Source organism: Platalea leucorodia (genome assembly GCF_965183815.1).
Source record: "Platalea leucorodia genome assembly, chromosome: 6".
Lineage (NCBI taxonomy): Eukaryota > Metazoa > Chordata > Aves > Pelecaniformes > Threskiornithidae > Platalea > Platalea leucorodia.
Window position 1 is genome coordinate 57,587,239 of NC_138828.1, and position 17,258 is coordinate 57,604,496.

Sequence of the window (17,258 nt, forward strand, 5' to 3'; positions counted from 1 at the left end):
AAGCCAGCTGGTGGCAAGCAGACGGGTGCGCCTAGGTTTCGGGGGAGAGTTTGCATCCTGCTTCGAGTCGTATAATTTAGGTGGTTTTTTTGTTTTGGTGTTGTGTTTTTTTTTTTTTGTTTTTTTTTTTTTTTTTTTTTTTTTATTCTTAAACGTGCAGCTCCTACCGGGTTCTGCGTGATGGGGACCACCTCCTTACCTCGGCCTCCCGCCGCCCCGCACCTGCCCCGAGCGAGGGCGCCCGGGACAGCGCTGCCGCCCCGCCGCCGGGGCGGGGAGCGGGCTCCGGGCTCCGGGGCAGGGGCCGCCCCCGCCGCTTCCGCCGCCCCGCGGGGAGCCGCGCTCGGCGGGGCGGCGGGAGGAGCAGGCGCCGCCGCCGCCTTCCCGGGCCGGAGCGGGGCAGTGCCGTGCCTCCCTCCCTCCTTCCGCCTCCCTCTGGGCCGCCGGGGCTCCTTCGGCGGCGGCCGGGACACCCAGGTAAGGCAGAGCGGGGGCTGGCGAGCAGCGGGGCCGTCCTCGCAAAGAGACCGGGGGGAGTTTATTTCGCCGCGCTGCCAGCCGGGGCTGCCCCGAGCGCAGGTAACCGGGTCCGCGCCCCGCGGCAGCGCCGGTCTGCGGCGGCCGGGGCGCGGCGGCGGCCGGTCCCGGGGGGCGGTGGCTGACGGAGCCCCCTGCGGCACCCGCTGTTTGCGACTTAAACCAGAGAAGCGGTCCTTCCTCGGCGTCCAAGTGTCACACGGATCTGTAAGCTCTGGCAAAAGCTGCATTCTAAACCTTTCCTTAAAGCTGCTGTAATTTCTGTAATACAAGGGGCTGTAGCCCAGGCTGCCAAATCCATTTTAAAGCTAACAGTTGCTGGGTATTTTCTTGTTTCTGTGACTTCTTTCTTTGGGTCTTTCCTTAGATCCATGTAACCCCTGCGCTTTGCTAAGACTGTTGCCCCTCGTCTCAAGGCACAGTTAGCTTCGTGTGTGAGTTCAGTCGTCTTAACGATCGCCCCGCTTTCTGTCCCGCAGCGTGGCTGTCCCTTCTTGGCGGCGAATGCTCTTACGTAGCCTCATGCTGGGATGCTGCCTACCTGCAGCTCATGCAGTAGGTGACTCGATTTGCACAGTGCTTTTCCACAGGCTTCCCTTCTGCGTCCCTCTAAGTTGGAACCAATAATTATTTGAACTGTAAACCAAACTCATGGCCATGGCTATAAGCGCTCTGCTTAGAATGACGGATGTGTACCTTACTGTGACAAACGCTAATCCAAAATACTTAGATTGGCTTATGAGTCAAATAAGTGAGATCGTAACTTTTATAGATGGAAAAACTGACCACAGCACAAATGCAGATTAAAAAGGTGTCTCGCAAACGCTTGCTTCTGGAGCATTGGTTTTCATTTTAGAGTAAATGTTGCCGATGCTTTATCTGACTGTCTCACCTTTGATATAGCGTGGCTGCAGGGCAAAACATCGCTGTTTAAGTTCTCAGAACTCCCCAGTGACTGGAAGATGGGTTGTTACTTAGGGCTGCTATATAAATGTTTAGGATATTTTGGGGCATTGGAAAGCGGCACCCGTACAAATAGGCTCCCAGTTACGCTTGGGGAAGTACCCAGAGTGATTTTGCATATGCTCCTCTTTCCTTTCAGCACACCAGCCGTGCTGCTTGGATCACGCCATGGTGCAGAAGAGGCCCTTTAGGCGTCCTGGTCTTGTTTCATGGGCACTGCTCTTGGAGCTGGGGAGGTAGCTCCCGGGCAGGGGGCTGCTCATAGCCTTTTGATGGTTATGGTTTGTAAGGGGACTACAGCAGGAAAGAGCCCGTTTGCTATCACTCTCCTCCGATAGTCTTCATATTTCTCTAGGCTTTATTTTGCGTGTTTTATTTATTGAGAAATTACATCTTATGGTGAAATAATCACATTTGTCTCTGCATTTAGTCCTCAATGAAAGGGTGCTTTACGTGTTCTGCTAAATTCCTAAGTGAATATTATGAGCATTTTGAACTAACTGATTTCTGTGTGAGCTTGCCTGCTGAAACCACTGAAAGCAGAGCAATGTGGTTATATTTGGCACTTGCTCAATCCTGCTTTTTTAATGATCTCACAGGTGTGAAAATCAAAAACCAATGATTTGGAGTTCACATAGTTGAAACACACTGCCAGTTACACCTCTGTTGTGAAACTCTAGTTCTCAGCTGCCAGACCTGTTTTTATTAGCCCTTCAAAATTTATAGGAGTACCACCTTTTTGGGGGGGGGGGGGACGGGGGAACGGATGTTAATGTAGAACTTGTAAAGTCTTTTAAATCTTTTAAAGCTGTTGATTGTGAGGCAGCTAGAATTATGTCCTAAGTTAAGTTACATTTTAATTCTTAGCTATGGGCTCGGTATTATGGATTTGGCATTGCAATGTAGCCAGTAACGTGGCTGACTGCCTACAATGGCTAAGAAGGGAGGAAAAAAAATAAAGCTGATGAAACAATATGGAGCTGATACTGTTTTATCTTGCCCTGAAACAGTATTGTATTCAGAAATGCCGTGATAGTGTGGTATCCTGTAATTAAAGTTAAAATAACTGGAAAGTGGTTACTTTCACAGAATTGCTTGGAAGCATCAAGAAAAGTCTTCCCCCTCCACCAAATGGAGTGCAACCTGTTGTAGATTTAATTCCCTCTGTGTTATGTTAGCTTATAAACTAGATACCCAAGATAAGGTGCACAATGGTGTAGGTTTCATCCAAATATTTGTATCTCAAGTATGCAAAACATTTTCTGTGTAGTAGACAATGGAAGTCTATGCTTCCTGCTGTCAGTGCAAAGATCACGGAAGAAATGTCTTCAGCCTCTGTTAACCATTGACCTCTAAGATGTTTTTCTACTTTTGCTTGTTTTGACGTTTTTCAGTAACCTATTACCTTTTCACTGCTGAACTTGGAACTGTGCTTTAAAAAAGGCAAGTTTGTGTATGCTGAAGAAGCATGTGTATGCCAATGATTGTTGCGGCAGTCTACAGTGGCTCTCCTGCAGAAATGGGTTAAGAAAATACCAGTATAAAAATCAAAAGATATGGAAAGCAATACTTGGGCAAAGTGGAGTAAAGGTTGGCTTGGAGAAGAAGGCATGAGGTGGTAGGGTTTTTATATTTCAAAGACCATACGTGCTTCTGAAGGACGTCTATCATATATTTTTGGATTTGTGCTACTGAAATTTTTATTATGTAGATGCATCTGTTTGTACAGAATTACCCATACATTGGCTAAGAAGTGACAGCAATGGTCAGTCACTTGTTGCACTCTGGAAGTTACAGATGTTCATTAAATGACCTGCTGATACCCAGAGCTTCCTCTGCTATGCAAAACGCAAGAGAACGGCTTTTGTTACACTGATTGCAGCCTGACAGCCCTCCTTCTCACTGCAGAGGGATCAGCCCAATTTACCCGAATTCTCCTGGCTGAGGCCTCATGCTAGCACTCAGCATTAGATATGTCACTGATATAACAGGGCACAAATCTGCAGAAACCAGTGAAATTGCATTTGTGTTTTAACAAATGGTCAATCAGGTCTCAAGAAATGTATTTTTGTTAATGGAGGGTTTTACTTCTAACGGCAAATCCCCTGTTTGCTCTGTTGGCTCTCAGGCAGAGGAGCACTCTGCTCTCCTGCTTCTGGTCTGGTTTTCTAAGTGTATTTTCTAAAGGAAAAAGCATTAGGAAAGAAAGCAGTGTGTAGGTGAGGGAAGCCGGTGTTTGGGTGGGTGCGTGTGCTCTTTGGCGTGGCGGAAGAGGAACTGGGGAGCAGAGGCTTGTGATTGACCACTGTCCTGTGACCATTACGGCTCCAGCAGTTTTCAGTCATCCCCTGGCCTGGCTCAGCTGCATGGGCCGTGATTCAGAGTCAGGGAAAATACCATGTAAGGTAAAACTTTGAAAACCAGATAGACTTCTTTTTACATGTGGGGAGACAAGTCTCATCGAAGGAGATGCTTTGCAGGGAGGGGAGCAGGTTTTTACAATTTCCTAGATGCGGAGGTGGGATGGAGTAAGGAGAGGTCCGTTCCTTGCAAGTACCGGGAAGTGGCTGCTGTGTTCAAATGGGATCATGAAATCTCTGGAAGAGTAGCGGAAGCCTCCTGGGAGTAGGTCTGTCCATCATGGGCAGGGTTTACCTTTCTTAGGAAGAATGACATCAGCTAGGAGAAGTCTTTGTTTTTGACAATACCCAAACATTTAAGAGGAAAATGGCATTGCTGAAAAGATGCATCTTGGCTGGATGACTCTGTCCTGTATTCTGGGCAGTTCAGTAAAGCTTGTGCCCAGCATGATGTGGTCCAGCCTTGGTACTGTGGGCAGGAGAGAGAGTTTTCAGCAGCCTACTGCAGAGAGACGAGTTGCTCTGGGAGACCCTGAGCCTGGCTGGTGGCTGACATAGGAGAGCTGTTCCACATCTGCCAGGGGCAGCTGTGGCACTTGGCTCTTGGCGACGGGAAGGAGAAGTGTTTGCAGTCACAGCCCCTCTTCTGAGGCAAAGCAGGAGGCAGGCAACTGGGCCGCTTCATTTCAGTTCTGAAGGTGGAAATGCTATGCAACATTAAACAAATGCAGGAGAAAGGAAAAAAAAAAAAAAAAAATTGCAGTGTGCCAGGGTATGTGGGACCTGGGCGAATGCTTTCTTGGCACTCCTGCTTTTCCTCATTCACATTTCTCTTATCAGTGGATGTATGAATGGGTACCACTTTGCCACATGTAGGGTATAACTTCATGTATGCTCAAGTAGGTCACAGCTGAGTTTCCTGTCAGGGTGGGTTTTGCTCAGCCCTGTGCCTGTTACGAGCTGCGACCTGATTGAATTGTAAGAACGCTTTAGATCTAGGCCTTGTTTCCACTTGAATGTGGGGCAGAAAAACCTGGCCTTGGGTGGTACAGGAAGCGGTTCTTCCTTCTGAACCAGGCTCTGGGCAGGACACCAGGACTCTGCCCCTCTGCAGAGTGCTCTGTCCCCTGTCACATTAGACTGGGACCAATTCCTGACCATTTCTGCTTATTAAACAAAAGAAGACCTTTCGCCCCACCCCTCTGCTCCAGGATAGCCACGTAACTCGCCATCAGACCCAGATGATAACTGCCCTTCAGTTTTAGCTGAACATAGTATCCCTTGTAGCCCTGTCCTAGGCAGCCCTGTGCAAAAATCATTTTGTCAGGTTCCCTGTACTAGTCTACAGGGTAGGCAAGATAACCACTATGCATCAAATTGTTAATGTATTCAGGGTTGCTGCTTGTCCTGTGAATTACGGGAAGTCCTATATCACAGGCTCAAGCTCCATATCCTGGCAGAAGGAATAATTGTGTGTGTGTTTCCCCTGCCTGCCTTCCCCAATTACAAGCGTCTCTTCCCAGCTGAACTTGCAAACCACAGCCATTCCCAGTGCCACGGTGGGAGGAGGAGGAGAGAGGGAGCCTGTCCCACCTTGGGCTGTGTGACCCGGTTCAAGGGGTGTGCTCTTACCGTGTAAAGTGAGTTGAGCTGAATGGACTGCTTTTTCTGTCCCATGAGAGATCTTCTAAACTGGTAATCTTAAATACACTTTGGGATCTTTTGGAAGTAAAATTGCTACCTAAACTGTATCCAAAGATGCTTAAAAGAGCATTTTTTACCATGAAGAAATCTAGCACTCGAGTGTTAAGAGTGGCTGGTTCAAAACTGCCAGTGCACCTTCAGTTCAGCTCCCTTATGCATAATGTGTTATGAGATCTGTTTAGTTATGTAGTCATGTGTGGCTTTCTTTTCCCATTGGGCCACTGTTTCATTCAGACCATGGCTGGTCAGGCTGTTTCGGTTTGCATTGTCATGGTAGGCCATGAGGACCAACTTGTCCTCAGCGCCGGAGGCTGGCGCCAGGCTTGCAGCTAAGGTGACCTCTCATTCATCCTCAGCGGTGCTTGAATGGAGCAAGTTCCATTGTTGGGAGGAGGAATATTTATAGCTCCAGTGTGTCAGACGAACTGTGAGGGACTGTTTTATGGGAGGGGAGTTTGGGAGAACGACACGGTGAAAGGCTGTGGGGTGTGAGAGCAGTGAGAGATCGGCCAGAGGGCTGTGGTTCTGCGTCAGGGGCTGCAGGCGGCTCCTCCGCCATTGTAGTGGCTCTTGCTTCCCACCAAAGACACTCTCTCAAAGCATGAAGGGGATTATAGCTGTCTGATTAAAAAATAAATCATGGGCAAGCAGCAAAATTCCCTCAATTTTGTTTAGTTACTTTTCTGGATCTGTTGAACTGAAACTAACTCTGAAAGGCAATGTGAAGCAGGCACTCCCTGTGAAAAGCTGAGACCTAGCCGTAAAGGACTGTCTTATCTTACCTTTGTAGTGTCTTAACTTTACTCCTTGTAATTTTGACCTCAGTGGGACTGGATTGTGGCAGCCCAAATTCTGGTGATGCCCCTTCTGTAATATCCTTATGCCTCACCATAAATAATCAGAGTGGAGTAAGATACTATCAAGCATTAATGACCATATTGCAGGATGTCTCAAAGAATTTAAGCTGAATGCTGTTCCTTAAGATGATAAATGTCTTGTGACACCTGACAAGTGCTCTTATTCCCTGTTTAGCTTACAACAGTTAAAACACCCCGACATCTGAGAACTGGCATCAAGGAGAGCAGAGATAACAAGCCGTTTTGCTCGAAATGCTCACTATCTTGCAGGAGTGAGAGGAAGGAGAAAAACACAAGACCACAGCACTGCCTCAGTTCTGTTTATTTTCAGATTCGGTGAGAAATTTTTTCCCTGAATTAATACTTATATTTTGACATGAGTGAAACTAAAGTCCTTTGGTATTCCCTCTTGCTTAAGCTGCACTGTATGTGAAGAAGAAATTCTTCAAGGTCACAGCCAGGATTTTCAGTCCTGTATGTGGAGACTTTATTAGTAAGTGGCTGAAATGCAAGTAAAAGTTTAACAATTTAACAGAACTCTATAAATAATTTTGGGGTAGAACCCTGTGGGATCTGCCTTGATAACTTTGGGGAAAATACTCTTCCAAGTATCTCTCCCGGAAGTACCCAGCAGCATGGATTGTACTTGAAGAGGTCTTTGTCTGCTTTTTAATTTTTAATCCCTATCATAACATACATGTGGTTCCAGCACAGAGCAACACAGAAACTGAAAGGCTTTGTTAGCCGATTGAAGAAAAGAAAAGCTGCTCTAAGTACAATCCTTCAAGTAGTATGTCCGCTAGACACGCACAAAGCATGAGAACATGCAGTTTGGTCTGGTAGCATTACTTCTACAATTTTGAGTGCGATCAAGTAGTAATTCTTGCACCAAGAGTCATGTTGTCCCATCTCAGTGAAGTGAGGGTGTGGTATGATGGGGAGGGAATTTGGATTTTCATGATGTGAAATTTTCCTTGTAACCTATCCAATATAACAGGGTAAGAGAGTCTGGAATTGGAAGATAAGAATGCGGACCTTGCCAACGCCACCGCTTTGGTATGCGTAGCCCTGAATTGCCAGATGTGGGAACAGTAGTATGAGATCTCAGCCAAAATGTAAATGGTCATTCATTTCGGGTTCAGTCTCTTGCGCTTGTTTTGTAGCAGAGGGTTCGTATCCTGGTGAAAATGATGCAGGGGAAACTTGACAAAGAGGAACTTGCAGTATTTCCTGTCCCCCACTTGCTGCCTTGGGTTTTTCCTCATGCACAGCAGGCAGCTCTGATGTATTAACTTTAGATGTATCGGCACTGCCCGTATGAGAGAGGTTTGGGGCTAGTCAGTCACTCAGTAGGTGCAAAAAAGCAACAGTTATCAAGTGGCCTTATAATATTACTGCAAAATAAAGACTTTGAGGGGAAATATACCCATTAGTCAACATGGATGCCAACACGTGAGTTGTGGCCAGTAGCTCATCATATGAGTCAACTTCACAGCTTTGTCTTCAGCTGAAATTCCCCTGTTTATTATTGGAGCATTTCTTACTGCATAGCTTCCACGTAGTCTAGTGGGTGCTTGTTTCTGTCTCTATTTAAAACCAGTTATTAATATAAGTGTATATTTTTCTTATTAATGGCCCTATTAATGAATGTGTTTAAACATGATTTCTGGTATATTTGGTTTGAATTAAACAGCCATTATAACAGGGAAAAAACATGTTATGTAAATTTTTAGTATATATTGGTAGCGTCTTACCACATAGCGTATGGTTAGCTGGGCTATGTCTTTTGCATACTTAATTTTGTTAAAAGCGTAATACTGGTGTACGGATGTTGGAATTGCTCCTGGTGGAGGGTACAGGGCATGCAGGAGCCATGCTTTATCTCTTGCTCACCAACCTGTGTAACTCTTGCCTGGGATAACCTAACTAGTCAGTGAAACTTCAATATTGAACTTCGATAGTACAGCTTGCTGCTAAGATGTTCATCATAGACTGTCTGAAAAGCAACTAAAAGGCTAACTGAAAAGAGGCTATTATTTTATTAAGCTTATTCTCTTTTTAGAGAGAGAACAGTAGGGTTTGTGCCTACAATGGGGCTGTTAACAGCTATTCTTATGGAGTAGACATAAACTTGGCTCACATCTACTCTACATGAATGACCTAAAAGGGTGGATGCTTGATAAAAGATGGTGATTTTAGCAATATGGAGAGTAGGTTGTGGTGTTCAACAACCCAGGGATAAGTAACAGCACATCCCTGGAGCTGGTCCAGGGCCATCTCATCTGGTTCTGTTGAATTGGTATTAATACGAAAGAGGAGCAATACAGCAGCCATCACTTCTCTCTAACCTAGTGCTTATCCAGAGGTAGACTTCTCTTCTGCAAGCTGCATGCCTAAGAGTTCCCCCAAATTCCCTGAAAGCCGACTACTTTTTGCAAATTTTCCCTGACCTCAGGACTTCCTTGCAGCTCTTCCCAGCCATATGCTTATTTTATGATCATGTGGCTGGGAGGTAGCCAATTTATTACAGATGGGTCTGGACTGGCTTTCCCACAAGCCATCCCTTTGCACTGAGACTCAAGGATGCATGTATTGCTGTAGATAGTAAAACACTCAGCTGGCTTTTATGTTGCTGGTGCTACAAGTTTTTATCCATTTTTGAGAAGTAATATAGTTTCTATATAGCTGCAAAGGGGAAAAAACCAAGTATCTTGAGGACCACTGCAGAAGTGATAAAAGGATTTATACCTGAATTCTGATGAGACAGTTCCATCCGACTAAAAAAAAAAATCTGATGACTGAAGTGATAGAAATAATCTTGGAAGACAAACAGATAAAGAGCTACAGCCTGCTATCAATTTCAGAAATGGTAATTTCCCTGAAGAAGTAAAAATTTCCTTTACATTTCTTGTGAATCAAATATAAATGCAAAAAGCGGGTGACAGGTTGCTAGGTAAATAGCTTGCTTCCTTAGCAATAAACAGCAAATACATAGTTCATGTTTGCAGGGTGTCTTAAAACCAAATGCTATTTTGATTCAATTAAATTTTGAGGAACTTCTCCAAATAAACCCATCTCATTAATTGTACTGCTGGCTGGCACATTGCGAAAATGAATTGCTACCTTTGAGTACTGTCAGGTCGTCATACCTGGTCTAGCAGGGCTCCGATGGACTGCATAGTCAGCTTTTGTAACTAACGGCTGGCTTTTGAACATGGATTTCAAAACCTGTGTGTCCATATCACTGGATTCCTGCAGGCATTGAGGAAATTATAGGTGCTCTGTGACCCAGTGTGCTTCTACATATGCAAGGCGTATCAGGTCACTTAAGGGTAGCCTCGGACAGAGAGTGGTTGGGGTGAAGTCATAATTGATGCCTGCTTCTACTTTGTGTGGGATGTACCTACAGACCACTTCTGTGCACCTCTTGTGAGACATGGAAAATATATTTTTAATTCATAAAGCCTTTATCAAACTCAAAACTAATCTAGTTCATGGCATTCTTTGAAAATCGTATGTCAACCCAGGAATGAGTGACTCAAGATGTTCATCCTTGAGCTCATCTGTGTGTTTTCCGTGGAGTTCAGGTGAGAGAAGCTAGCAACAAGCTGGCTAGGATCACAAGAAGGTGCAGCAGAATCTGCACCCAAATGAGTAATTCCAGAGTAGTGTTTAGTAGTGCAAGTGCAGGGTAGTGCTGGTACTGCTCTTCTGCCATCGGGAGCCAAGCCGGATTTTCTATGGCTTCAGCTTTGCCATATAGATGTACCAGTGGCACTTTGCCATGGCAGTCCTTTGGTGCAGAGAACAGCCAGCCTCCTTAGGCGTATTTCAGGCTTGCTTATTGCTGACAAAGTATGTTCAAGCCAGAAAAGCTTTCCTTCAGCTACTGATTGAGGTTTTTTGGTAGCTTTTAAGATGATTCCAGGTAATGACCTAGAAGGCTGGGTGTTGCTTTTATGTGTTAAAATGTTATTGTAGGAGATTGGTTCTAGCTCCAGAATGAATGGGCTTGGGACCAGAGGAGAGGTAGTGCTAGATGGTTAATAGGTGGCTTATTTCTACCGTTTTCCACTTTAAGAGATATGTCAGCCCAATGGTACAAAACAAGACTCTGATCATGCTCAAGTTAGTGCAAAGCTAGGTTCATTGTATTGGTACCGGTTACTTGGCATGTATGTTGGCAGGGCAGAAAGAGTTAACTTTAGTAGTTGGAGAACAAGTAGTTGTTTAGGGGAAAAAGTTCATCTTAGTGTTTGGAAAGAGAAGTAACTGAGGAAGTATTAGTCATTCCCTGTGCATAAAGCAAGTCATAATTTGTATGTATTACAGTCTCTTTAGTTAGACCATGTCAAAAGAGTGTCTTGAATACTGAAATAAATTGAGTTTATTTTTGGTGTAATGAATCACGTGCTCACCTGAGATTATATAACATTTGGCAAAAACAAACTCAAATTGTGAAGAAAGTGAATTAAACTGACCACTGTAATTAAAGAGTAAGATAGCCTCAGGCACTGTTGACCTTTTTTTTTTTTTTTTTTTTTTTTTTTATTCTTTCTCTTCCTTGTAGATGTGATTTGCTTTTCTTAGATTTGCAGTTTTGTGTACAATAGCAATTGACCTCCTACTTAATGGTGAGCTTTAGGATTCCTAAACAGGCTTAGGTTCAACCTCTGATTAAACAAAACATTTATTTTCCAGCCCTCTAAATCTCCGGCTTCCTGGAGAAGTAGGAAAAGCTTTTGCACAAGCATTGCCCATTTCCTTTGCCAATCTCATCTTTGCCTGTTTTTTTAGTAAGTGGGTGTTACTGTTTCTCTTCCCTTCTTATCAGCAGGGGTTTTAGGAAAAAGGCTGAGGCGGCAGCTCTGCTTTACCAAATGTCCACCCAGTGCCGCAGGGCCAGCGGGGGACTGGTGGAGTAGCTTGGTCTATGTAGAAGTAAAGTAAATAGGCTCTGCTCTCTCTGAGCTTCTGCTCTTCCAAACCAATGCCATGCCAGTTTGAAGGTAGTTCTTTGATTTTCCTCTCTAACCTTGCTTTGAAAATACTTGCCAGAACAAAGAGGACTGTTTCCTTTTGAACGTGTACACGTAAGAAGGACCAGTATACCACATAGCTCCTCCCAGTTTAGACCCTGACCTTCCTTTTCTGTTCATGCTTTATCTTTTACCTCTTCTCTGTCAGCTGAGGGCTAGTTATATTTGTGCAAGTAAACCAAACAAGTATTCTTCACCAGACCTTTATGCTGCACAAGCGAAGAAGCAAATCTCTTTATGCTGTGTCTCATCTGCAGCTGCAGTCAAACTCCTTGCAGCATCCTGAAGTCCTGGTGATGGCACCACAGCGGGTAAGAGCTGCTGTATGTCAGCAGAAAATTAAATTTACCATTTTCCCTGCACTTTATATGTCGTATTTAGAAATAAAAATAAACCTGAGCAACAAAGTTCAGACCTGGGAAAATCTGCTGTCTCCCTTCTAAGGGTTAATATCAAATATCAGTGCATAAAAATATTAGTCAGGCTTGGATTTGGTCTTTTCCTGAACAGTGTGGATGAGGCATCATGGAAATGGCAACAAGTGCCATACCAGGCAGTGTGTATAGGCAGTGACAGCATCCTCAGTCAGCTGTTTAAATTCATCACTGTGATAGCACTGCTTCCCGCATTCAGAAATCAGAAATCTACCCTCAAAAAGAAGTCTCTAAAATTAGAGAAGACAATTTAAAAAAAAAAAAAAAAGAAACTTCACTTTCTTTTTAATCTTCCTTTGCTTGAATCACGTGTGTGGTAATTAGAATATTAGCTGGGAATAAGTTCATCTTGTTGTAAAAGTGTGGTCTGCCTGTGCGCTAAGGCCACCAAATATGCAAAGCTCTCACCTGGAAGCTGTGTGAATGCAGTAAACGCTGCTGGCAGACAAGATGTTTTAGTTTGTGAGACTGCACATGGCTTCTGGTGAGCCCAAACCCACAGGCTCTCAGTAGAGAGGTCGGTTCTGCCTGCAGAAGACTCGAGATTGGGTTTTGTCTGCAGAAAGCACTGTTCAATTGTGGTAGGCCACCTCAAAAGCTTTTCATAGTCTACAGCAGAAAATAAGGTGGTAACTTTGGATGCTGGAGTGGAATTTAACAATAGTAGCTAATGCTAATAGCATTACTATGGAAATAATAGCAACCCTTAACTGCTGTATATGGGTTGAGCAGTGGGTGATGAAAGCCACATTGTGTATGTGGTTACAGAACTATCTCATTCTCAAGCCTAAAAAACTAGACTGGCAGAATATTTGAGGTTCTCTTACTGTTAAAAGTTTTCTGTGTATAGTTTTGCAGACACTTTTAATTACCTTTCCCATGAATATGATGAATTACAACTACCCTCTATATATGTATACACATATAAAGATGTATTCCCCCCAACAACATAAACCATCAGCTTTTCATGTCATATTATTATTATTACTATGTGAGAAAAAGGGGGTGGATGAAGGTGGGGGTTAAACTTTAATCTATATAGATGATGGTGAAGAACAAAGATTTCGCAAGGATTAAGAGTGGTAAAAACACAGGCTTGGAGATGTTACAGCCGTACCAGTGTCCCTTTGGAGGCAATAAATACAGTAGGGGAACAAGTTCATGTTCAGAAAGATTTGCAACTCTTGGGCAGTAGGTTTTGCTTATCTTTAGTACAGAAATGAAGATGACTTTCTAGTCTTCAATGAAATCGCAAGATGAACTCGCACATTTTGACTAACAAAACAGATACGGGAAGTTGGGGATAGCATACAGCGCAAGAGCTGAATACCTGCTCTATTGCCAATACTACTTCTTGAGACACATTTAAAAGCTTTTTACCTTTAGAAAGGACAGGTGGCTGAGCATGCAGAATGTCAATAGGCTGACAAAACTTTGGATTTTGCTACTTTAACTGATGTTTCAGTTTTGTTTTTTTTTTTTTGCCTTGCTTTCCTGTGTCCCAAACTAAGTTTCAGCTTTATGTTCTTCCAGCAAAGAACATTATGAATGTTAAAAAGGTTTTTGATCTGAATAAACTGAAGGCAAAATAGTCAGTGCAAGTTTATAGGTATTGCAGAGCTTTTATGTGGAAGAAATAAGAAAAGCTACAAATGCTCAGCTCTAGAGGAATGAATAAAAATACAAGAAGCTGTTGAGGATAGTGCAAATTGATCAGTCCATCCTTTGTATGGTATCCCATAGTGTTGCTAACTCAAAGTTAGCAGTACATAATTTAAATAAAAAAAATGCCCATATCAACATATTTTCTACATCACGGATGGTAATATTGTAATTTTTGTTTCATAAAGCAGAGGTTCCTTTCCTAAATAACTTATTCAGGAGGGAATTGAAGAAGGTGTGCTATAAAGCTGTGAAAGGATAACTTAGTTGTTGGAGTGTACTCCTTACAGGAGGTCACACTAAAGAGCAATAGCTGAGTTTACAAATGATTTGGAGACATGTACGTGTCATCCTTCTAAATCTGAACTCATCATTGTAAGGGGAAAGAAACCCTTTTGCTGCTCTTACCGTTTTTCCTGAGCTGTTCTGTGCACTTTGGCTTTACCTCTCTTTTGTGATGGTTGATGAGTTGATGGTCCAGTTTGGTGTGCTGAACCACCTCGATGCCAGGTGACCCTATGTAAGAGGGACTGTCACTTTTTCAGCATTGCTTTCTTCATTTACCTCAGCTACCTAAGTTATAATGCCAAAAGGAAACAAATGCTTGTAATTTGTAAAATGTAGTGAGCCTGTTTCCAAGGAATTTTGGAAAACCTGTGCTGGGTGCAATGAAATACTCCTCCTGCGTGGGTACGTGAGTAGCTTTCAGTTGTTGCAAAATATCCTTTGTTCATCACTTGGTTATCTCGGAGAATCTCCAGTCAAAGAGTTGTCACTGAGTTACCCCTTAGCCCGTTTACTTTTTAACCTAAATTTAGTGCAGGCAAATAGGAATTTTTATTTTCACAGTGTCTGATTATATATAAAATTAGCAAGTTGGTCTTTTGCTGACTTTCAAACAGAGACTGGGGTTTTGCAAACTTTTGGGTATAATTTTGAAATCTACTTGAAAGTAGGGTTTCCCCCCAATTCCATTTCTGTCAGTTTAAAAAAAAAAAAAAAAAAATAGCTTGCATATGATAGAAGTGGTTTCTGAGAGTTTGCTCTTTTGTTTTTGTTTTTTTTTTTTTTTTTAAAAAGAGATGAGAAAAAAAGCAAATCCAAGTATTTTTTACTTCTCCTTTTTCTGGCGTATAATACATTTCAGATATCATTACAGTATTTTTCCCCTCAATTCCAATGTTAAAATTATGACAGATTATGCTAAAGTATATTTTTCTGTATTTGTATTTTTGTGAAATTTACCATTTAAACAGAGATTTAATAGCAGTTGTCTTTTTATTGAGTTGTTTTTTTATTTTTTGGAGTTTGAATCTGCAGCATTGGATATGGGGTAAAAAGACTTTTCTACCATTTGAAGCACAAGAGCACATTTTGCAATCCTTGCTTATGCTGAGTAGTAATTATTCAAATAAGCCACTGCTGGATACTTGTGTAAGTAACTATTCACATGTAACTCGGTTTGTAGTTTAATGATAAAGCAACGTCAGCTTCAGCAGAAAAACCAGGGTAAGGAGTTCTCCTTTTCTTCTTCCTTCTGCACTGTTTCTGCTCTCTACCCAGAGCTGCAGCGTGCTGCCTATTCACTCACCCCACTGCAGCTGTTTGCAGGGACACATTAAGAACTTGATCAGCAAATTGATCTGAATTAATTAAAAATATATTCTGGAAGAGTTACAGATTTAAGTCAGAATTACAAGGTACCACCTGTGTACTTAAAATTGACATTTTGATTTAAAAAAAAACAAACCTAAACCTGAATTAGTTAATATTGCATCATTTAGACTAATGTACTGCACTAGGTGATATGTTTTCAATGTTAAATACACAGACCTGGAATTGTTGCCGGTTTGGATTGATGTGCCCAAAATCTGAAAAAGAAGAGTTGTGCAGGATGCATGAAACCCAAGTCAGAAAGCTGAGGATGCTGTTTCCTTAGAGGGCTTCTCTATCTTGCATGGCAGCCCACCAGCTTAGCATTAAGACTTTGCACGGGAGAACCCAGATTCCTAGGTAAATGTTACTATTGCTAGGGAGAGGTGAAACTCAGAAAACAGAGTTTCAGATTGATTTTTATTTTTGCTTTCAGCCACAGACAAGTGTTTTCTGTTGGCGTTCATTTTATGACTGTTGTGATAAGTGTGTCTTTCAGAATGCCTTTTCTCTTCTGAACCACTCTGACTCTGTGGTACAAAGCTGTGTGCCATAAAAAGTGAATTACCTAATGCATTTGTATTGGAGAAGCCCTGGTCGGATTGGGATGCACTTTCTCTTCTACTCACTAGGACTTCCACTGGGACTTTCATCCATTTATTCAACAGTTTGACTGTCACATGTGCTTACGGACAGGCTTACAGTGACTAATTGTTTTGATAAACACAATCCAGGAGCTGGGAGTGGGGACCAGGAGATATATTGGTAGTGTTGCAACTGCTGGCATTGCCTCATCACTTAATGTCTCAGTTTTCCCCAGTGAAAACCAGGAAAGGTGGCACGCATAAGAAGCTCTGTCTAAAAGTAAAGACTTACTTTGTATGCTTGACCAATATTGAATTAACAGATTTGTCTTAGTAGTTGTTGGCATTTGATTTGAGGAAAGTGTGTGGTGGTTTCATGGCCGTAGAGGTGAATATTTGTATAACATGAAGACAGATCAGTGTGAGTTGATGCAGACTTTTTGATACTTAAAATTGAGAATGTTTCCCCACCCTAAAAAAGCTGAGAATGTGTAACTCTTTCTGATTTCAGTCATAATTCTGAATACTCAGCATCTCTGGAAATTAGATCATATTTTTTATCATGTAGTTAAGGTTGGCAGGGAACAGGGCAAGTCCTTGGCAGGAGATACTGTGAAAAGTTTAGATGGGTGGCAGCATGAAACTCCCACAGCTGCTGGGAGCGAGGCAACAATGTGTCACGCAAACAGCTTCACATCCTGAGGAATGCTCTGGGAACAATGGAATAGTTGGGGGGAAGAAGTGCAGAAAAGTTCTAAAGCTGTACTGAAGAAAAAGTAGTGATGTATGGGTTTGCTAAGAGGTAAGGGTGGCTGTTATGGGTAGTAACAATGAAGTATTGCAAGTCTGGAAAGGAACTTTCAGAATAATAGGTGAGGGTTCAGTTGTCCTGAGCCTTATTTATGGAAACAGAAACGTGGCTAGAGCTATTGGCTTGGAAAAAAACTCCAAACACCACAGGTTTCTGTGACCAAATGCAGATTCAAAGGCTGATCTTCTGACATGGGAAACTGGCTCTAATCTGCAGAGATCTCCCTAGCCGTGATAATTCAGTGTAGCAAACAGGTGCAGGCATTGACCAATTACATTCTTGATGGTTTTGGTTTTTTAATGCTGATTTTGTCAAAAGGATTTTTGTTTTGTTTCTTATATAATGTTAATGTGACCAAAGAGGGCTGGTAGGGAAAGGAAATATTTTAGTATTGAGATTTGAAATCACAGTTAATTTTGAATCCTTCTTGTGCTCTCTAGTGTAGCGCTCTGGGGATCTCTGAGATCACAGTTTCTAAGATGAATAATAATTATGTTTTTCTTAAGTGCCAACAGAGAATTAGTACTATAGAGAACAGAAGGATTGTTTTGAGTGGGAGAGGCTGTGACAGAAACCCTTGTAGTTTCATGTGCATTAAGCTGGTCTGAAAGTTAACACTGACTTTTAATTCTTTGAACAGTGTTTGTATTTTCA

At 42.7% G+C, this 17,258-nt stretch overlaps 1 protein-coding gene across 2 annotated transcripts in view; it reads left to right on the forward strand.

Annotated features, from left to right (window-relative positions):
- Window positions 1–407: 407 nt before the first annotated feature.
- The window catches only part of TEC (tec protein tyrosine kinase), a 54,958-nt gene continuing 38,107 nt past the window's right edge, over window positions 408–17,258 (forward strand). Inside the window, exons 1-2 of one of the 2 annotated variants that reach the window (XM_082315310.1) lie at window positions 429–477; window positions 6,597–6,757. The gene's annotated coding sequence lies outside the window, so the exon portion shown is untranslated. Of the gene's footprint in view, window positions 478–6,596; window positions 6,758–17,258 lie in introns of both variants that reach the window. The other variant, XM_082315311.1, reaches the window with a different exon arrangement.